The following is a 6,000-nucleotide window of genomic DNA, read 5'->3' as shown; positions in this document are numbered from 1 at the left end:
AATGATGATGATAACAATAGTCAAAATTTATAGAATGTCTTCCAAATATGGAATACCCCAAGATGGTTATATTAGCACATTAAAATTCTCATAATACCTCTCTTTGAGTGAGGTGTTACTAAGACCTCCATTGTATAGGAAAAAAATCCATAGCACAAAGAGGCTAATTAATTTATCCGAGGTCACATATCAAAGAAGTACAAGAGCCAAGAACCTCACCCATGAAGTCCATGTTCTTAACTTCTTCCTTATGCTAGCATTGCTTACTTGTTTCACATATTAGTTTCTATTTTTTTAAATTAATATTAAATCTCAATTCAAATTTAAAATACTTTAAAGTACTTTAAATTTTATTTCAATAAATACTAAATTATGTTTAGTACCTAAAGTTTTTCCAAGAATGAGTATAAACTTCAGATAGGAACTGACAATATAAACTTGAATTTAACTGAACCAAGTAAACATATAATGGCTCAACTCAAAAGTGACCCTTTGATGTTAGTGTATTTAATCTTAGAATTAATTAATATTTAAGCCATTTAGGGTTGTAAATGTGAAAGTCTTATTCAGAGTGAAAATAGAAGGATTTCTTGAGGGATTATTGTGAATACATTTGTAAGTCTGAAATATATATGCAAATATGAAAATGGCAACTAAAGGATTCACTGTGATAGGTCTCTAATTGGAATTGCAAAATATTTCATTTCAGGGGCTTATGCCTTTCTTCATCAAAAATGTGCAGCCTTTTTAAACCAAAGCCATTTTTCCTACCAGTTTATATGTTGCAGATGAATCATGAATTCATCTCATTTTAGTCTCTTAGGCAATGATTATGTAAGTTTTTCAATAACAGAAAATGTTCATTCCACTTTGTGTTATTGAAAACACTTGCAGTATTAAAAAAAAAACAAACAAACAAAACCTACTTTCCCTGCTACCTTGTTTCAGTGTAGACAGGTGAAGTTTTGATAAATAAGTGGTTTCTAAAAAGATAACGGTTGACCTGATAAAGGTTATAGACACATAAAAAATCACTGCAATAAATATCTTCTAAATGTGGTCATATTAAAAGTATTCCCTTTTGAATCCGAAGTAGGACAAGAATGCCACTATTATCACCCTTATCAGCATTGCACTGAGACCTGAGCCAGCCAAGTAACAGAAGCAAGAGTGGTTAGCAGAGGGTTATCAGATGTTCCTTTTATATTAACACTCAAAACACTTAATACTTGATATTAAGATGTTCTTAAATAAAGAGCACTGCAAACAGTAATTTGCTTAAATAGCAATGTGGGTTAGCAAAAGCCATTGCTTTAGCTAATGGCTTTTCCCGTGCCTGTGCTCGGGTTAACTTGCCAATGTACATGCTGTGTGCTCTCCAGACACTCCCACCTCTTCCAAAGCTCAAATCATACACCTCCATTCCCCAGCTCAGCTTGCACCTCAATTATTGATCGTTCACACAATGCTCATTCTCTACTTTCACCCTAATTTTTGATCTCGCGCTCACATATGCTCAGATCTGATGCACTGATAAAATGTATCCAGCTATGACCTTGATGCTTCAAATTGCAGAGGAAAACGGGAGTTTACTTCTAGGCATGCTCATTTCCTGATGACTGTGTAATTATTAGGTAGTTGGTAACGTGGACCTCAGAGAGAAGACAAAGTTGGAGACATAAATAGATAAGAATCATTCACAAATGTATGTGTGTGTGTGTGTGTGTGTGTGTGTGTGTGAATGCTATAGTGACATTATGTAAAAAGTTCAAATATCATACTAATAGTAACTTCAAGGTATTGATTATCAGCACATATACTGCTACATCTAGAAATCAGCTTTCAAGATGGGAACTATCTTCCTGGAACAGATAACAACTGAAGTCTAGGGAGGAAAGTTAATAACCTTCCAAAGTGATACAATTAATCAATTAGTAAGTAATGGAGCTGAGATACGAATACAGGTTTCATCAAAAAGTCTTGTTCATTTCTCTGTAGCACAATATGTCTCAAAAAGCTTTAAAATATTTTAGAATCTTGTGCAAAGAATGTTTCGCCTACCAAATTGATTATTATTTTAGAAGCTGTGCTTTTATTTTTCATCATTTCCCACAAGACAGTCATTATATTCTATAGTTTCATCAGTTTCAATAAATCCTACAGCTTTCTCTACTTGCTTCATAATCTTCTTCATCTCTTAAGTCATATTTCTTTATGTACATCAAATCCTCCTAGCTTTTTCTAATGCTATTTCTCCAGGAAACAACAGCTCTATTTAACATGGAACACATTTGCTCTGTCTCCATCTTTGTTTTTATCCTTTTTTTTTATCTCTCATCAGACAATGTTAGATCTATCTAACATCTATCTATCTATCTATCTATCTATCTATATTTATCTATCTATATCTAGTTATTTGCTTCATATCACTTGTGAGCATTGGAAATGGGCAGAATACACTGTGCTTTAAATACAGTTTATTTTGTCTGATGCAGAATCTTTTTATTTCATCTAAAAGGTGTGATCCCTCTTGTGTCCAGGTTAACAGATCATGTTTTTAAATCAAATATATTTGTTTTATAACAACCATATCTGTATATTATATTTGATAAATAAATCATATACAACTATCTTCCATTTTTTGCAGTCATTCCTTCATTCATTCCACAAACATTTACTTGACCCTATTATGAGAAAGGCCTTGAGCCAGGGCTTGGGTATTAGAGGCAGTGACACCAGTCTGTGCTGTAAAGGAGCTCACATCATGTCAAGATAAAGAGATAAATAACTAGTACTTATAGTGGAATATAAGTGCCAATATAGAGATCACCAAGACTTCTGTTTTCTGATTTTGCATGTAAGGAGCTTGGAAGTCACTACTCCATCATAACAACAAGTAAAAAAGCTAAATAGACTTAAAAAAATCAACAACTCTTCTAGAATATATAATGGGGGGGGGGGGTACACAGAGCAAACCAAAGCCTCCAAGATTAAAGAGACAGACGGGAGAATACAGGGAGTTGTGCCATACTAGACCAGAGACTCTAGAGTAGAAACAGCCACTGAAACCAATGTCAGGGTAGAAAACCCAACCTGACAATAAACTGCTGGAGGCTCAGTGTGGATAAGACAGAGAATTAAAACCTCTAGGAGGACTCAATCATAGAGAGTACCAATAATTTTGTGAATTTTACTTCTAGGAGCTTGGCCAAGTTTCATAATAAATATCAAAGAAAAATCTCCTGGTGCTTCTGGAAGGGGAAGAGGAAAGGAAACCATTCTGAAATACTTCTTAATAAGGCCAACCCTCAGAAGAAGTTAGTTAACCAGAGCCTCACTTATTAGGGCATTATCAGAGTATCACTTACCTAGTAGAAAGAAAATGTAAAACTTTAGCCAGTGCTAGCCATCCTGTCCCACCATACACAGGCAGAAAAAAGTCCAAGAGAACCTTGTGAAGTCCATGGTCCAGAGACACAGACTCACTAAAATACTGAGAACTAACCATAGGACCATAAGATACTTTTCTTCCTCCCACACTGCACCATCACATTACTTGAAGCCTATTTATAGCAATTCTTTTATTAAGTACATCAAGAAGAAATTGCAAGCATACTAAAAAGAAAAAATCACTATTTAGAAAGACAGAGAAAGCATCAGTTCCAGATTCAGATGTAGCAGAGATATTAAATATTAGAATAGGAACTTAAAATAATATTAATATGCTGAATGCTCTAATGGATAAAGTAGGCAATGTGGAAGAAAGTATGGTCAACATAAGCAGAGAGATGGACATCCTAAGAAAGAACTAAAAGAAATGCTAGAGATCAAAAACACTGTAATAAAAATGAAGAGTGCCTTTGATGGGTTCATTAGGACACCAAACTCAGTTGAGTCTGAGGATATCTCAATAGAAACTGCTGAAATTGAAAAGGAAGGTGATAAAAGTTTGGGGAAAAGACCAAGATAATCAAGAACTGTGAGACAAATACAAAAGGTGTAACATAAGGATGATGGGAATTCCAGAAGAGAAAGATAAAGGAACAGAAGAAATATTGGAAAATTAATGACAGAATTTCTCCAAAATAAAGTCAGACACCAAACCACAGATCCAGGAAGCTCAGAGAATACCAAGTAAGACAAATGTCAAAACTACCTAGATATATCACTTTCAAACTGCAGAAAATTAAAGGTAAAAACATTACTGAAAGAAGACACAGATTAAAAAAACACCTCACTTATGGAGAAGCAAAGATAACAATTACAGCCAGATTTTCCTTGTGGACCACGCAAGCAAGACACGAGAGTGAAATATTTAAAGCATTGAGAGAGAAAAAACCCACCAACTCAGAATTCTGTATCCAGTGCACTTACCCTTTTAAAATGTAGGGGAAATAAAGACTTTCCCAGACAAACAAAAATTGAGAGAATTTTTTGCCAGTAGATCTCATTGCAATCAGTGTTAAATTCTCTAGAGAGATGGAAAATGACATAGGTCAGAAATCCACATCTATGTAAGAAAAAGAAGAGCATCTGAGAATGAATAAGTGAAGATCAAATAAAAACTTTTTTTTTTACTCTTAACTGATCTAACAGACAACAGTTTGTTCAAAATAGCAATAGCAACAATATATTCAATGATGTATATTTCCGGATATATGTATGCTTATGCAGAAGTGAAAATAAATGGCAGCAATGATACAAGAATGGGAAGAAGGAATCAACATTATTTTGTTATCAGGTAATCACACTTAGCATAGTGTTATTTACAGTAACATTTAATATAGTGTTATTAGGAAGTGGACAGAGATTACTTATAAAGCAACCACTAAAAAAGAACAGTAAGTGATATGCTAAGAAGGGAAAGAAAATTGAATCCTACAAAATTCTCAGTTAAACCACAAGAAAAGCAGGAAAAGTGTGGAAGACAAAAATAGAATCTAAGAACAAAAACAACAAATAGAAAACAGTAGCAAATAGGGTAGACATTAATCCAACTATATCAATAACTAATTTGATATCAATGTTCTAAACACACCAATTAAAAGACAAGGAATATCTCAGTGGATCAAAAAGCAAGAGCCAACTCTGTTTACTATAAGAACACAATTTTAAATATAAAGAGACATATAGACTAAAAGTAAGTGGATGGAGGAAAATGTGCCATGCTAACATGAATCAAAAAAAAAAAAAAAAGCTGGAGTAACTATATAAATTTCAGACAGAGGAGACTTCAGAGCAAGGGAAGTTATTAGGTATAAAGATGAGCATTATATAATGATAAAGACGTCAATTTTCCAAGAACACATAACAATCCTTAACATGTATGCACCTCACGACAGAGCATCAAACTACATGAGGCAAGAACTGATTGAATTGCAAGTTGAAATACACGAAAATACTGTCATTACTAAAGTCTTCAACATCTCTCTCTCAGAAAGGGATAGATCCAGCAGAGAGAAAATTGGAAGGACATAGCTGAATTCAACTATTACATCAACGACATCAATTAACTGAAAATAAGCGGCATGTACACAGCAGAATACCCACTCTACTAAAGCTCACGTGCAATATTCACCAAGATAGACCATATTCTGGGCCATAACACACACCTATTAATTTGTTAAAATTAAAAGAATACAAATCACAGAAACATCCAGAGAATTCTAAAGGAGCACAAATATAAGTCAGTTACTCAGTTGAGAAAGGAACATAAACCTGGAGATGAAGTTTAGACTGAACCATTTTTTTAGATTTATTTCGTTATTAATTTTTGTTTTAGCAAGCTGTACGCCCAATGTGGGGCCTGAACTCATAATCCCAAGATCAAGGGTTGAATGCTTTACTGACTGAACCAGCCAGGCGCCTCCTAGGCTGAGTCATTTTTAAAAAGATAAGGACTTCACAATATAGAGAAGAGGATGGGGACTTTTCGTGGAGTGAATGGTAGGTATAAAAGTACAGAGGCATGTCAGCATGGAACATTTGGGAAGTCAGCCA

The sequence above is a fragment of the Leopardus geoffroyi genome, chromosome B1, assembly GCF_018350155.1.
Source record: "Leopardus geoffroyi isolate Oge1 chromosome B1, O.geoffroyi_Oge1_pat1.0, whole genome shotgun sequence".
In the NCBI taxonomy this organism is placed as follows: Eukaryota; Metazoa; Chordata; class Mammalia; order Carnivora; family Felidae; genus Leopardus; species Leopardus geoffroyi.
Note: the sequence above shows the minus strand (reverse complement) of the source record.